This window comes from Chelonia mydas, chromosome 5, assembly GCF_015237465.2.
Source record: "Chelonia mydas isolate rCheMyd1 chromosome 5, rCheMyd1.pri.v2, whole genome shotgun sequence".
NCBI classification, from domain to species: Eukaryota; Metazoa; Chordata; order Testudines; family Cheloniidae; genus Chelonia; species Chelonia mydas.
The window spans coordinates 21,286,473-21,304,008 of NC_051245.2; the positions used below are offsets into that span (position 1 = coordinate 21,286,473).

At 42.5% G+C, this 17,536-nt stretch overlaps 1 long non-coding RNA gene across 1 annotated transcript; it reads right to left on the bottom strand.

The window, feature by feature from the left end:
* Positions 1-12,198: 12,198 nt before the first annotated feature.
* LOC122465801 lies at positions 12,199-16,055 on the bottom strand. The gene is made up of 3 exons (XR_006290859.1): positions 15,944-16,055; positions 14,748-14,878; positions 12,199-12,590 (listed from the first exon to the last, which is right to left on the bottom strand). It is a non-coding gene; the product is annotated as an uncharacterized LOC122465801 (long non-coding RNA).
* Between the last annotated feature and the right edge of the window lie 1,481 nt (positions 16,056-17,536).

Below are 17,536 nucleotides of genomic sequence, written 5' to 3' on the forward strand. Positions count from 1 at the left end.
GGGTGCTTAGATGCATATTGGTTGGCTCCAACATGGTCAGGCAGGTATTAGCAATGATCCCTTTAAGAACTGACTTTTTATACCTTTTAACAAATAAGTGATGTCATTGCCAATTACTGACTTCAGCTAAAAACCAATTGGAGACAGTTCATCCTTATTTCCAGTCTTAATCCAGATAAGATTTACAACCGCCTTTCTTCCCAAGGCCTTTCCTCCTCTCCTTCTTCCTGTCCAACGGTTTTCCCATTGCACCTAGGCTCACATAGGCTTTAACACTGGTGTGTGGGCTGGGGAAGGGCAATGTTGGCTCATTTAAAGAGAGATTCTCTTTGTTTGATTTAAAGTCACCCCTCTTGGTCAGAGGCCTTCTTTTTAGAAACTTCCCCTTCTTTCATTAATTATTCTTTGAACCAGACATCCTCCCTCCTTTATTCTTCCGGCCTTATCACTTATTATTTTCAAGACCTTCCTTCTATTTGCTAGTCAGGGCCTTTCTTTACAACACACATATATTTCCTTAACCAATAAGCTAACTTTAATTTTATACTTCTCCTACAACATCTGTCTAATTTTTTCCAATATATTAACATTTGATACGCATGCCTTGTGTGTTAAATGTGTGTAATCAAGTTTCATTAAGAAAATCACTTGAAGCAACTTATCATAGGTGTTGTAATGACACTCACGCTGTAATATGGTAACACCCTGTTAAAGAGAGATCTGTTGACTGTATAGTGTCTTTAAATCACTGTTGCAATGATTGTTTTGTATCTCATACTTACATACGAAAGATTTGTAAACCTGCTAATACTTCCTAAATAAATAGTTTTTAAAAAAACCAAACAACAACAAAAAGCATGTAAATCCATGCTTAAGTCCCATTGACTTAATTGGGAGTGAAGTATACATGTATAAATTAAGAATGTGCTTAAGTCCCCTTCCTGAATAGGAATGTTTTCCTGAATCAAGGTTTCTGGTTTTTGGGTGGTTTTTTTGTTTTGTTTTTTTCTTTCTGAAATGAGGGGAGAGGAGAGTTATTTTTGGCTTGAAGTATTTGTTAGTTGGAGCTGATTCGTATGGGTGCTTTGTCATAGTATTTGCTTTTTTATTTTAAAAAAGTATCTTTGTGAAAGCACTTAGAGTTTTAGAATAGGGGCTTCAATAAATCAATCCAAGCAAAGCTGACAGAGTTCGTAAACTCTGTAAGTCCTATATCTCAGAGTATTTTTTCCTTCCTTTCCTTTCTGGAAGTGGATGGCTAGGGGCTCATGGAGTTTGGGCTTTTATCTTTAGGTACCCTCAGCCTTTGCTCATGCTGGCCATCTCCGTGTCTAATTCACAGATGGCGGTGCTGGTGCTTAGTCCTGCCTCTGCTTTTATAGGTAAGTGTTTTCCTCCTGTATATCTTAGGGTTACCATACGTCCATATTTTCCTGGACATGTCCGGCTTTTGGGTTCTTAAATCACTGTCCAGGAGGAATTTTTAAATATCTAAAAATGTCCAGGATTTTGCCATTATTATTTTTCCCCAAAGAAGAGTTGATCGTTCAAGAAAGAGTGAATGTTGATCACTCGAGAGAGTGCCTGATTTTTCCCCCTAACTCCCACCGCTTGCGCCGCAAAACAGCTGTTTCGCGTGGCTGGGAGGGAGGTGGGAGGAGGGGGAACGCGGCGCACTCAGGGGAGGAGGCTGGTCCGGGGCGGGGATTCAGGGAAGGGGTCCAATGGGGCAGGGATGGGGAGGAATTGGGGCGGGGACTTTGGGGAAGCGGTTGGAATGGGGGCGGGAAAGGGGTTGAGTTGGGCCGGGGGCGGGAGCAAATTACCCCCCCCCCCATGGAGTGTCCTCTTTTTTCAATGTTCAAATATGGTAACCCTAGTATATCTTAATATGGGGCACATAACTTAGAACACAAGCAATGAATTAGCCAGTCAGCTAGTCCTGTTTACATTGCTTTCTCGGTCACTCTGTCACTTAATGCTCTCTGTTCCTCTAATTTAGACAAGTGTTCTGGGAGAGGGGTAGGGGATGTGTCTCTTTGAAACCTCCATAGAGTGGCATTTAAGGTTATGGTGCTACGGGAAGATTTAACAGGAAGGATTCTTTCTGCCCTTCACAAATCTCTCGTGCCATGCTTTTAACCATTTAACATGTGCAGTAGAGATGGCAAAACAATTGTCACACAGCAAATCCATCTAATGTCCAGAATGTTTGATTGGAACTCAAAACGAGTTGAGTCTGGTTGCAGGGACTGATTAAGGAACTGCTTTAATCTCACCTTTGGCCTAGTTCAGACCAGGAAGCTTCTTACATAAGACTTTCAGCCTCAGGCACCACTTAGTACTGGAGTGTAGGACACAGCCACAGAGCCATTAAGTATTAATTAATTTTAGAGTTACTGGAATACAGAAAAGAGCAACATATATTGGGCCAAATTCCTTTCTCAGTTAAGCCTGTGTAACTCATTGACCTTGTGAGTTTTTAATGGCTTCAGGTGATCAGATGTCAATTTTAGGTCTCATTCAAAAGATGACTGTTCCAGCAGCGTGGGGCACTGGTTCTCTGACTCAGTGCAGTACCACCTTCTGAATCATTGGTACGATTTCCTGCAGCACCCAGGTGTTACCGCGCAATCCAAGTGTTCTCCCTACTTAACCTGAGATGCATCTGAATCTCTGCAAAAAGTGGTTCAGCTTCCTGTACATTTCATATTTACTCTATGCGTATTTCTGCAAGTGACACTGCTATTAATCAACTGTCTTCCTTTAGAGACTGCCCCAAAATATCCGCAGACATGAGCACAATTTTGTCTTACCTTTTAGTAGGCTGTCTCCATTAAGCAATCCCTCAGTGGTTGCTTGAGCCAAGTTCCACTGTATTGCTGATGCTGTTTTTGTTCATCTTGTGGCAGCCAATTAACAGTTGTAGTAATTTCCGTGCATTAAGCATCAGAACTACTTTTATATCATCATTACTTACTGAACACTATGGGCATATTGTCTTTCAGTGTCAACCCCCCAGTTTTAAACAATACAAAGTAAAATCTATCCAGTTCCTAGAATACATTATGAAGATGTCCCAGATTGAGGTGTCATTAGAGGAGGTTTTGGAACAAATTGATAAACTAAAAAATAAGTCACCGGGACCAGATGGCATTCACCCAAGAGTTCTGAAGGAACTCAAATGTGAAACTGCAGAACTACTAACTGTAGTGTGTAACCTAACATTTAAATCAGCGTCTGTACCAAATGACTGGGGGATAGCTAATGTGACGCCAATTTTTAGAAAGGGCTCCAGAGGTGATCCCAGCAACTACAGGCCAGTAAGCCTGACTTCAGTACCAGGCAAAATGGTTGAAAGTATAGTAAAGAACAAAATTGTCAGACACAGAGATGAACGTGATTTGTTGGGGAAGAGTCAACGTGGTTTTTGTAAAGGGAAATTATGCCTCACCGGTGGCACAGTGAGCTGAGGCTGCGGGGGAGGGGGAACAGTAGGGGAGGGGTCTCCCGGGCCAGGAGCTAGGGGCCGGGCAGGAGGGTCCTGCGGGCCATAGTTTGCCCACCTCTGGTTTGGGGTATGATCATGTTTAGCACAATACTTGATTATTTTTACACCCTTTAAAGACTATAATTGGTTGTATATGAGTACAACAAAATACATTGAAGCAGGCAAGTGTTGCTTCTGACTTTCCACCTTTAATTGGCCCTTATGGTGCCAGCACATTGCAGCTTCATTTTATCCCAGCAACAAATTCTTGAATTGTAGGACCAGTAATAATCAACAATGGATAAAAAAGTTACCCAGAGAAAAAGAAGAAAATGGTTATTCATCAAGTGACAGCCTGAGTTCGACACCCAGCTTTCAAACTGAAAGTTATAGAAGAGAAAGATGTGGCAAATCTACAAGATAAGAAAAGGAGTTTTCAGCAATCTTGGCTATCAAGATTTATGTGGTTGAAGTACAATAGTGAATTAGACAGAGCTTTTTGCTCACTCTGCAAAAACTGTTCTGAAAAGAAGACCTTAAGATTTTCTACGAAGGTCGAACCAATGTTTATTTCGTTTGGATTTCAAGATTGGAGACACGCATTGCGTGGTTTTACATCACACGAAAAATCCTCCTGTCACAAGGAAGCGGTAATGAAGTATGGTGCTCTGCCATCGCAGGTCCAGGGTTCTGCACTAATGTCAGCCAGTTACAGAAAAGAATCGCCATCAGCTAGGAATGCACGGCATAACATTTTTAGCAGTGTTCATACCTAGGTCAACAAGGAATAGCATTACATGGACATAATGAGAGTGATTCAAATTTGATGCAGCTCTTGTTGCTACCCAGTACAGATTCAGAGGATCTGAGACAGTGGCTCAGTTGCACAAAATACAACTGGCTGTCACATGAGGTCATTAGCGAGATGATTGAAAGGATGGCAATGATGGCGCTAAGACCAATAGTGCAAAAGATAAAGGCTTCAAAGTTTTAAGCCATTGTAATGGATGAGACTACCGATTTGTCAAAAGAACAAGTAAGTTTTTCTTTAAGGTTCTTTTCTAGCAAAGACTGGGATATTTATGAGGCGTTTATTCAGTTTTACCAAACTGAGGCAATGGATGCTGCTTCTCTTTTCAAAATTGTGAGAGACACTTCTCAGATGTGATATGCCCTTTTCTGATTGCCGGGGACAGTGTTACGATGGAGCCAGTAATGTCACAAGAGGTGTTGAGCAGGATGTGCACGGACTCGTCATACAATCACTTCTGGGAAACAATAGTAGAGAAGGCAAGAAATCTTTATTTAGATGATCCTACACTCCCAAGAAAATGCAAGCCACCGAGATGGCTCGACCATGGAAGCCTTCCTCACACCATCAGTGACCCCAAAGAGTATTTTCATCAAATATATGTCGGGATCACTGATGCTTGCAAAGTTGCCATTGAACAGAGGTTTTCAACAGAAAGCTTTTACATTCACAGTAAAATTGGAGAAGCATATAAAGGATGCAGCAAATGGCTCAAAACAGGATGTTGTCCCAAGAAGTGAAGCTTTTCATGTTGATCTTAACATGGAGGGGCTCTCTCTTCATTAAGAAATGTTGAGTCATATTTGCAGAACAAGAAATTGCCAGCTTAATTCGGTAAGCGAAGTGAAACAATTTCTGAAACAAAACGAAGACTTGAGTGACATGTCAGAAGTTACACTTCTCCTGAAATTATTCTACACGATTCCGACTACAACCTGCACTGCTGAGCGATCACTCAGTTGCCTGCACAGACTCAAAAATTATTTGCGAACAACAATGGCCCAAGAACGTCTAAATTACTTGGTATTTCTGCACATTCATAAGAACTCTACCTCTGAATTGGACATTGCAAGTCTCCTGGATGACTTCATTTCAAGAACTGACTGACAAAGTGTTTGCTGCCTCCTGAAGAACATCGCAAATGAAGGGGCTATATTTGTTTTAATTTTAGAAAGTATTTGCTTTTCAGAGTTATTGATCCAAGAGTGCTTGGTTGTCTCCATATTCAGAGTATTAATAAAGTTGATATTCTTAGTTAAATAGGTTTTTCTTAAGATAGTGATATTGTGCAATATAGGGAAACTGTTAAATGCTTACTGTTTCCAGTCCATTTTTACATTATTTTAAAATATATATATATTGGCTTACAAGGTGGGCGGGGGGCAGGACTTAGACCCATTCTGGGCACCAGCAAAAATTATACAAACCTGCTGCCCCTGTCAACAAGCATGTGAACAAGGGGGATCCAGTGAATATAGTGTACTTAGATTTTCAGAAAGCCTTTGACAAGGTCCCTCACCAAAGGCTCTTAAGCAAAGTAAGCTGTCATGGGATAAGAGGGAAGGTCCTCTCATGGATTGGTACCTGGTTAAAAGATAGAAAACAAAGGGTAGGAATAAATGGTCAGTTTTCAGAATGAAGAGAGGTAAATAGTGGTGTCCCCCAGGGGTCTGTACTGGGGACAGTCCTATTCAACATATTCATAAATGATCTGGAAAAAGGGATAAACAGTGAGGTGGCAAAAATTGCAGATGATAAAAAACTACTCAAGATAGTTAAGTCCCAGGCAGACTGCGAAGAACTACAAAAGGATCTCGCAAAACTGGATGACTGGGCAACAATGGCAGATGAAATTCAATGTTGATAAATGCAAAGTAATGCACATTGGAAAACATAATCCCAACTATACATATAAAATGATGGGGTCTGAATTAGCTGTTACCGCTCAAGAAAGAGATCTTGGATAGTTCTCTGAAAATATCCACTCAATGTGCAGGCACAGTAAAAAAAAAAAAAAAAAAGTGAACAGAATGTTGGGCATCATTAAGAAAGGGATAGATAATAAGACAGAAAATATCATGATGTCTCTATATAAATCCATGGCATGCCCACATCTTGACTATACATCTGTGCAGATGTGGCCGCCCCATCTCGAAAAAGATATATTGAACTTGGAAAAGGTTCAGAAAAGGGCAACAAAAATTATTAGGGGTATGGAACGACTTCTGTATGAGGAGAGAATAATAAGACTGGGACTATTCAGCTAGGACAAGAGACAACTAAGGGGGGTATGACTGAGGTCTATAAAATCATGACTGGTGTGGGGAAAGTAAATAAGGAAGTGTTATTTACTCCTTATAACACAAGAACTAGGGGTCCCCAAATGAAATTAATAGGCAGCAGATTTAAAACAAACAAAAGGAACTATTTCTTCACAGAATACGCAGTCCACCTGTGGAACTCTTTGACACAGGATGTTGTGAAGGCCAAGACTATAACGGGGTTTAAAAAAGAACTAGATAAATTCATGGAGGATAGGTCCATCAATGGCTATTAGCCAGGATGGGTAGGGATGATGTCCCTAGCCTCTGTTTGCCAGAGGCTGGGAATGGGCAACAGAGAATGGATCACTGATGATTACCTGTTCTGTTCATTCCCTCTAAGGCACCCGGCATTGCCCGCTGTTGGAAGACAGGATACTGGGCTAGACGAACCTTTGGTCAGGCCGAGTATGGCCGTTCTTATGTTCTTAATGGTGCTAAGTTTATTTATTTATTTTTGGTGTTCTGTTTTTTATTTAATTTACTAGCTATTTTAGTTTAAGTGCTGTTGACTATGGATACAGTAAGCATGTTTCTACATTAGTTGTATTAAATGGCTTTTATTTATATTGTATCGCTGTCGCAGTTTATCTGTACCAGGTTTATTTTAAAAGCCATTTAAAAAAAAAAAACAACCCTTCCCCTCATTTCTGTTTTCATGTACAGCCAACACAAGAGACCGCAATTACTCCGAGGATTGTGTTACCACAGCAACCAACCATTCTCCACACATACTTTTGTCGCTCGGAGGAGTTACAACGCGGGAGGAAATGACTATGACTTCCTCCTCTGATCTTACTTAGAAGTAATTTTAGTCACCATGTTCGCAACTTTGTGATTTTTCTCATCAATTGAAACAAGTATGACAAGTCACAAATCCAGTATGTAATGTACTATACTGTACATACCACATGATATTAAGCTGGCTTATAAAATGTGCCTCCAGACGCTAAGTATTTAAATACTCTAAATGTACTATTACTATTTAATATGTATTAATGAAGCACCAACAATAGTGATATAGTTTTGAGATCCAGTGTCAAAACCCCTTTTGACTTGACTGTGAAAGTCACCATTGTATCTTAACTGCACATGGTCTGTGGAAGAAGAATCATGTTATGATCCAGTGATCATTTCTGGTACAGCGTGTGTTAGGATTCCTGGGTTCTGTCCCCAGCTATGGCACTGATTTCATTCTCAGGGGCAAGTCACTTACTCCCTCTCCCACAGAGTATCTGTAAATATTTCTCTCCCCCACAGGATTGTGTGAAGTGCCTGAGATGCTCCGATGAAAGATGCTGTAATAGATCAAATTATCTTATTGTTTTGCAGAATTATAACAGAGCTACGCCCACTGCACTGAGGGGGAGATCCTCAGCTGGTAAAAATGATCATTGTTCAAATGAACAGATTTTGCTCTAGTCAGTCCACTCTCGAATGGACTGATTTTGTACTTCTATTCTTGATGCTGGGAAATGGGCCAGAACATAAGTGTAGATGGGAAAGACATGCATGAAATGCAAAGCCAGGTGGTTTCCTGTAAGCTCTATGCTGATCCCTGATGAGAAGTGGCACCCTTTACACAAGATTGCCCTCATCCTTGTCCCTTCCTTCAAGGTCCCGAATCACAGTGGACCTTACTCTAGCCAAGCAGCACCTATATTCACTTTGAGGCCAGAAACATTTGCCAGCACAGTTATGTTGGTTGGGGTGTGATTTTTTGGAGATGTTTCTATACTGCCTAAAGCCCCAATGTAGATGCAGTTATACCAGCATAAGTCTTGTTGCTGGTACAGCTTATTTTGCTTGGGGAACAGGTATAAGCTATACTCACCTAAGCACCTTATTGCTAGGGGTGAAAGTAACTTAAGGGGTTTACCGGTACACAGGGCTGGGGTCCTGAGCAGGGTGGGGCTCGGGTGGAAGGGGCAGGACCTTTAAATTCCTGGACCCTTTAAATCACTGCGGCTACCCCAGGGCTCTGGCAGCAATTTAAAAGGCCAGGGGCTCCGGGTGCTGCTGGGAGCCCAGGGCCCTTTTAAATTTCCTGGGGAAGCTGCCCCCTGCCGGTATGGTCGGCTGTGTACTGGCTCATACCGTACTGGCTTACTCTCACCTCTGCTCTTCTCTAGCTTTTCCCCATCACAGTACAAGCATGCTTCAGTGACTCCCATCTCACAAAACCCACCCCTGACCCTACTTGCCTCCCCAGCTACCATCCCATATGTTTTCTCTTGTCCATCTCTAAGATCATTGAACGCTGTCTAGTGTGCCTCTCCTCCAGTTAATTTTAGACTCTCTCCAATACAGCTTCTGCCCCTTGCTTTCCACTGAAACCATTCTCAGCAAAGTCTCTAATAACCTTTCCTAGACAAATCTCAGAACCAGTGTTCCATCCTCATCCTCCTTCAGCTAGCCGCCACCTTTGACACCATCAGCTATGCAGTTAATCTTATTCTCCATTGGCTTCCAGGACTCTGGCCCCTTCTAGTACTCCTCCTGCCCCTCTAGCTGATCCTTCAGCGTGTCCCTCAGAGGATCCTCTTCATTCCCCCTCCCTCCAGCTTTCTGTGAGGGTTCTATAGGGCACTGTCCTTTGTTCCCTTCACTTCTCCCTCTATAAATTAGCTCTTGATAATCTCATTCATAAACACAAATTTAACAGCCATCTGTCGGTCTGTCATGGATATTAGCCAAGGTGGTCAGAGATGCAACCCTAGGCTCTGGATGTCCCTAAGCCTCTGATTGCCAGATGCTGGGACTGGACAACAAGGGATGAATCACTTGATAATTGCTCTGTTCTGTTCATTCCCTCTGAAGCATCAGGTATTGGCCACTGTCAGAAGACAGGATATTGGGCCAGATGGACCATTGGTCTGACCAAGTATGGCCATTTTTATGTTCTATGCCGATTCTTCAATCTTGCGGTGTGTTTACACTGGAAATGCTAGAGTGACACAGCTGCAGCACTGCAGTGTGGCTGGAAGGGGTTCTTCCATCACAGTAGTAAATCTACCCCTCAGAGGCAGTAGCTAGCATTCTTCCATTGACCTAGCACTGTCTATACTGGGGCATAACTACAGCTCTCAAGGTTGTGAATTTTTCACACCCAAGTGACATAGGTAAGTTGATCTAACTTTCTGGTGTAGACCAGCCCTTAGTCAAGTCACTTAATCTCTCTGTGCCTGGGCTACCTATCTGTAAAATAGGGATAATAGCATTTGCCCACCTCAAAGATTTAATTATTAAATAAACCTGAGAGTTTAATTATTAAATTAAAGATTGTGAGGGGCTCAAATACTAGGGTGACAGGGACCATATAAGTACCTAAGATACCTAGAGAGACTGTGCCTTGGAGATGTAAAACTGAACATCTCCATGGAGAAATTTCTGTAGGGAATGTATTCCCAAATTGCAAAGCAGACTTTCTAAGGGTTGGTCTACACTTTAAAATTAGATCAGCCAAGCTATGTTGCTCCGGAGTGTAAAAAATCCACATCCCTGAGCAATGTTGTTATGGCAACCTAAGTCCTCAGGTAGACAGCACTAGGTTGACAGAAAAATTCTTCCATCAAACTAGCTCCTGTTTCTTGGGGAGGTGGATTAACTACATTGACAAGAGAACCCCTCCTGTCGGCATAGGTAGTGTCTCCATCTGAGAGCTACGCTGGCACGACTGCAGTATTTCAGGTTTAAACAAGCCCTAAGATACAAAGCAAGATCATCATCAGGCAGAATAGGCTGAAGGGAAAATAATTACTTTAAAAATAAAGAACAATTAAAAAAAAAGAACATTTATCTTCAAGACATTTAACTCCAGCAGAGTTCAAGATGAGGCATCTGAATGATACAATCTTCTTTCACTTTTTTCCTTATCTATATTTGATGATTATATTGGTGTTTGAACCTAACTGCTTTGAACTGTTTTCTTAGCTGAGTTTTGATGAACTGCATATTATCTGCATTCACCATGGGGATTTGCTAATGTTTCAGTAGAGTATTATTCTTGAAACAACAAATCGTTCAATAGGTGGAAGGACTGCATTACTTCAGTGGAGTTACCCCATCATAAAATGGGCTAACAGAAGTGAATTAGGCCCAGTATCTCATGGTGTTGACCATGTCTTGCCCAGCTATATTTCCCAGAATCCTAATTCCTGTTTGCGGGTGGTGTGTGTAACTATGTCACTATGTCACAGTTGCTTTTCTGGGCACTGCCCCTTCTAATTTCCACTAGACTGCTGTCTGCAAGTCAGCTTCCACTTTGTGGGCGGTTTGGACGCAGCCTAATACAGAGGAGATGTGCATAAAGGCCTCCCTCACAAGACTCTGAATTTCTCATTTGTTATTGTTTTCCCTTAGTATAAAATAATTTGTTTAGACTTAAACTATATGGCTGCTATTTGAGTGTGTAAAACATAACACTGAGCCGACTGGGAACAGGTCCCTGGTTAACCAATGAAAGTGCTGTCTGAAGTTATGGCGTCTTTCAAGATTGCCCTGAGATACAGTGTTTGCTTTTGAGCCCAAAGGGAGGGGAAGCCTGCCAGGGGGGAGGAAGAGTCTCTTAAGCAGTATGCACGTCTACTTGGTTTCACTGAGTAATCCAAGGAGTTCTGCACTTATTCCAGGTATGTGGTCGGTCTGTACTTAACTGGGTGCAGCGAACATCCAATAGAGTTGATTGAGTTTCAACAGACATTCTTCCCTTCCCCCTATGTAGTTAATAATGTTCTTAGATTATGTATTATTGTTTTATTAAAATGGAACAATATATATAGCTGGGCTGCATGGCAGAACCCACATTGCGAGCAGGGCCGGATTTAGGGGCAGGTGACCCGTGCGACTGCCTGAGGTGCCAGGCGTGGTGGGCGCAAGGTGATGTTTTTGTTGTTCGCGACAAAAGGGGAAACGGAATGTCTGAAGTAAAATGTTTCCGGTGCTCTGTATATGGATTCCTTTTATCAACTGAAAATGCCATTGGCCAGTGTTTGGATCTCTTGGATGCTGTGCTTCAGTTTGCGAGAGCAAAGGTGAGAAAAGTGAGCTGTTGAACTAAAGGACTAGGCGTAACATTCTAAGGCTGTCACCTACTGTAATAAGAAAAGGAGGACTTGTGGCACCTTAGAGACTAACAGATTTATTTGAGCATAAGCTTTCATGAGCTACAGCTACAGCTCACGAAAGCTTATGCTCAAATAAATTGGTTAGTCTCTAAGGTGCCACAAGTACTCCTTTTCTTTTTGCGAATACAGATTAACATGGCTGCTACTCTGAAACCTACTATAATGTTATTTAATACTGGTCAACCCAATGCTGGCGCACAGTTCAATTCCTTGATGTTAGTACATTTCAGTTATTCTTAAAAATTAAAAAGTTTCTATAAGCTTAAAAGAAATGAATTTTTTTATCTGCTTTTATATGGCATGAATAAATACAGATGTACAGATCCTAGCATACACATTTATCATCCTATATGACAGGGATAAATCGTGCATCAAAGTTGTGAAATGGGCTACAAATTCAATAAAAAATAAGGTATTCAAAAGCTTAACAAATGGGGACGGGGGCACTGAAGACGCTCCTTGCCTGGGGTGCCATTTGGTCTAGGGCCAGCCCTGATTGCAAGAGCAGTTTAAGTATTCTGTAGTACTTTTTAGTGCTTCTTTTCAAACATTAATGCTTCTGTTTCTGGAACACATTCTGCACGGACTTGAACTTCATGCAGCCCCACTGAGTTACCCAGGGTGTCACTAAGTGAAATTGGGTGCAGAATTTGACCACATCTTGGCATGGGTAATTTTTTAGCCTCACTCAAGTGACTGTGCCTTTACATGAGCTAAGTGTTGGAAGGTACTGTCCAGGCTCCTCTCAATGATCCAGATTAATCTCTATTGGAAAACTCCTGACTTCAGCTGTGATACATCAGGAACGAGTTTGGACCCAGTAACTTCAGGGCCCAGGCCCACTACAAGTATGGCAGAAGAAATTAAGATAAAATTATGGATTCCTGATGACACACTATTGGAGTCTTCCAGACACTCTATCTTGTTATTTTAGCAACAGTTCTGAATAAAAAATCAACATGATCTGTCTGGAGCATGGACTCGCTCGTCAATTAAGGAACTCTCAAATTCCGTATTTGCACCATTTGTAATAATGATAATGCTAGTTGTCATTTGGCTTATGTTCTTACACGATGTGTTATGTTTCTAAGGTGCTAGAAGCCTCTGCTTATTAGAGGTACAACAACGTCTCGGAGAAACATCTTGGGAATAGGAGCTAGGAGCTTTGTTATTAAGTTAATGTGTGACCTTGGGCACGTCACTTAGGGCAAAATCTTCAAAAGTGGCCACAGTTTTTGGATGCTCAACTTGAGACATCCAGGGATGGATTTTCAGAAGTGCTGAACCACCTCTATTCCCAGCTGAAGTCAGTGGCAGCTGTGAGTTCTTCGCACCTCTGAAAATCAGCCCTCCAAAGTCTAAAGTTGGCATCAAGACATGCAAAATCAGAGGCCACTTGGGAAAACGTTGACCTTCGTTTCTCATGCTTTGGTTTCCTCTCTGTAAAATGTGAGAAACACCCACAATAGCTACCTCACAGGGCTTAGTCCGGTAATGTTCGGAGAGTGCTTTGAGATGATCAGCAAGTGCTAAATCTGTTTCAGAAGGACTGTTAATTACAGCCCTTTCAACAGTACACTATAGCCTATTAAATATGGACTTGCTGACCCTCAGAGCCTGGTGGATTTTGCTTTATACCTAGCTGTGAGATATATGGAGGACCATTGTACGCTCTGCTTCAACACTGCATCTACAAAGAAAACATTTTGCTTGAAAGAGCTCTTTGATTATCAGACTGGTCTGAGTGGAAATAATGGGATTGTTTTGATTAGAAAATAGCAGTGCTTCATGCCAAGCCATTTGTCTGTGCCAGCAGGTAGAGTACAGCAGGTGACTGATCCACTGAGTTGTAATCATAGCAGAGGTTTTGTTGCTTAAGGGGGTGAGGGTCAGGGGAAAGAGACTTTTGTAACACACAAAAATCAATTATAGGGCTTCTATTGTACATTAGAGAGAAATCCCTCTGCTGTGCTCAAAGGGCTGCCTTCACCACTGTGTCCTGGTTAAAACATGGCGCTCTGACATGTTAACCCAGTCTGGTCTGATGGTGTAAACAGGTGCAAACCACATGGTAACTATGTTTCTGAATCGTTAACATTGGCTTTTAGCAAGTCTATAGCATGATTTAGGAACATGATTAAAACACTATTTGATCCTCCTCTATGCCCCAAGATGGGACTGTCTGAAATATTGTGGGGTGACAGCGAGGTAAATGTGTCCCTAAGGACGGTGTTCGTTTCAGCATAATTATGTCCAGAGATACTGCTGTGATTGCTGCCATAGAATCCTAAGTGCAGATGGGATCTTAGTTATTAAAGCATATGGGGCGGGGTAAGGGGAGGAATATAACCTATCATAAGACACCCATCATGTATTCAGTGTCTCAACCAAAATACAGTGAGTGCTCCCTAGTGCATGCTGTGGAATGGGAAACCTTTAAGTTGAGTTATAGCACCCCTATTGGTCTAAGAGCAAATTGTTGTATATGCTACACTTTCTATTGTCAAAGTGTACACATTCTTCCTCTGCTTTACAAGAGAAAGCCCAAGAGATAGCAATGTTGGCCTCTTATTTTCCAGGATACCGTGCTGCCCTAATGAGTGCGACATTGGCTTTGCCAGTGGACTGAGGCGATAGAGAGTTGTCAGAACTTCCAGGGGTGCAAATCTAAAAAGATCTTTCAAATTAAGGTTATTTGCTGTTCTCTGAGCTATTGCTTGCCCTGACATTCCAACTTTTGAAGTTGCATCAAATATATATGTTGGAGTGTCAAATAAAAACCATCCCAAGATTTCACCTTCAAATCTTCTGAAAATGTGTTGCTTAACTTTCTATATTGGAATGAGCTAGGCAGTGTGTATGGATGGAATCGGCCCTGCTAATCTGTGTCTCATAGTTCCCACGCTGCTAATGGGAGATTCTCCTTTAGCTTGTCGTAAGGGCCTGTGTTCTTGGAACAGGAGGACGGGAGTTCCATCCTCACTGCTGCTGTGAGTTACCTGGTGTGCAGCAAGATGGCAAGGATGCAGTCCGAGGTGAGCCCCACATTTATCACAATATGATATTGCTATTGCTTAGGATCTTTGGAAGCTTGTGAGTTTTCATTTAGAAGTGAATATAAATGATCCACCTGGAAGGGTTTTAAAAAATTAAGATGTGATGCTTTCATGAGGCTGACAAAAATTAGTAAGAGGAAAAGCATGCAGCAGTAATGTGCAGAGTGTATGTACCCAGCAACTTGCTCTCTCAAAGGATGCGTCATAGTCTGAGGTTCACACTATGTGTTTAAAATTATATTTCAAACTCAACAGGAACAACTGCCAGCTAACTAGTCTTGATCCAGGATCACAACTGCTGGAGGATGTCAACAACATGGTATTCAATTACATGGGCAGGACATTTTAACCTTTTATATCCTGGCTACAATCTTATGTTTGCAATTAATACATCCTTTAACATCCATCACTTCTGTGTTTGTTCTTAGTGTGCTTCATTTCTGAACTGCCAGGAGGGGAATCGTTTCTTATCTCCAAGGGATCTGCTGTAGATTAAATTCATCCCTTTGTTCTCTATGTAACAGAGATGTTGGCAGTCCATTTTCTTTCCTCAGTGGATGATAACGGAAGGGAACTTAAATCCTTAACAACATGAGGTATCTATAGTCCCCCTCCGCTCTACTAAATTCTTGACTAATTCATACAATTATATATGCTGTTTGCCCTTTATTTGATGAGCAGTTTCTTCTTGTGTGTTCAGGTAAGTTACAGGTGATATTCACCTCTTACTGCTGCATGCAGTTCTGCAGGCTTCTTCCAGCTGCTGGCACCCCCTTTAAGTTGTCAGCCTTGCTTGGCAGGCCTTCAGTGATTCAGCCCTCCAGCCAGGTCACACAATCAAAAAGAACTCCTTCTGGGATAGCAATGAGTCCAACAAAACTGTCTGTCTGGCCTCACCAGGGTCTACACCTCCAGTTCTGGGCCTTTAAATTCAGCCCTTGACTTTGGCTTCCAAACTAGCCTTGTCCCCATCTTGAGTTTTACACCACTTTGCTGAGGGGGGCAGGGACACAGGCCTGCCCACTTCTCCAAGTTCCAACCCAGGAACCCTATACACAGCAGCCATGTACCGCTCGCTCAAATTCATCACTACTTCCATGGGCCTCTTCGCACCTTGCCCCTTTATCTTCATCCCTTACCTTAGGGTTAAAGTTCTCAGGTACTCTATCTCCCAGCTTCAGCAAATGCAGCCAGAACCAATCTCTGGTTGTCCCTCAAGCCCCTTTGGCCAGACAGGTACACCATTCCTCATTCTTCTGGTCTCAGACAGAAACTGACCTGTTATAGCCCTGCAGCTCCTTTTATCTGAGCCTACTGGGCTCTGATTGGCTGCTTCTGTGCAGCCTCTCTGGGCAGGCCTGGAGGACTCATCTTCACTGTGCCTTTCCTGGAGCAGAGTGTAGTTTGACTGTGGGTCCTTCAGCAGGGGGCCACAAAGGGCCTCGTACATCCTGTTACAAGGTAGCTCAGTGGTGAGGTCAACATAGGTATTTTTTAAATGCCATTGAAATGTTTATTAAAATTCACTATGAATATTCAACATAATCCATTGTAATAAAGGGATTTATATCCTCCAGTGTATAAGAGAGAGAGAGAGAGAGAGGGAGAGGAATCTACTACATCTCTGTAGTGCTCCAGAAGTAATGGAAATGAATGGGATGGGAAGGAGAGAGCTCAGAGTATAAAACCCTGATAAATTCTAAGCATAAAGCTGATGGCCATGGAGCGGACTTAAGAAAACCCAGTGGTGCTTATCAAAGCTCTCCCCACATGAACTGCACTGGATTGGACACACAGAAGATTATGCAGATGTCAAAAATAGGATCACACCGGTTCTGTTGGGCTCTTTGGGATTGGCTTCCACTCAGTGGGACTTAGATAGGCACCCTAGGCTCCAGTAGTCAACTGGGACTCTACTCCCCCATGGTGAGGATGGAATGCTTCCCTGACTTGGCTGGGCTCTTTGAACTCGACTATCCTGTAGTGTAGTCAGTTTAGATGGCCTCCAGGAGCTCTATTCCTCTCCTCTGACTTGCTGCCTCTACTGGTCAGTTTGGGGGCTGAGAGGGCAAGAGGTTGTGGTGCTCTCACAAGGGCTCTATTCATAACACAAGCTCTACCCACTTGTGGCACCAAAGTGAGATGCAGTGCTCAGTAAATCACACAGATCTTCATAATATGATCTTGTTTCCTCTTGTTTCTTGCTCTCTAGTCAGCACTGAAATAGTTAACAATGTTCCGATTTAAATGACCATTATTGGCCTTTACTGGGACCCTAATGAGATGATGCTACAAGTTGTTACTGCATCAGTTACACACAGAGTAGGTCTGTTTGCAACTCTATGGGCTAAAGGCTTAGGGCTGGATTTTCCAGTCTGCTACGGGCGCTTGCGTAGTACAGATGGTGCTAAGTAGTTCTATTGTGGCTAGCAGAGAATTCTGCTTGTGGAGGAAACTCTCAGCTGGAGTAAAATCGGCAGAGGACCCACCATCCCCTTCCTGCACCAGCTGCATTTCCCCTGTGTCTGGCATAGGGGAACTCTACTGTGTCTGTCTTCCAATGACTGCTCTGACTTACCGCTGGGCCAGCCAGTGCAGGATTGGTGAGCCACAACTAGCTCCTTGCAGTCCCCTTGTGCTCCAACAGAGCTTGGGCATGGTGGAGAACCGAGTACTTAACATTTGCCCCCCTCCCCAATGAATGCTGAGATTCTGGAGAACAAGTTGGCAGC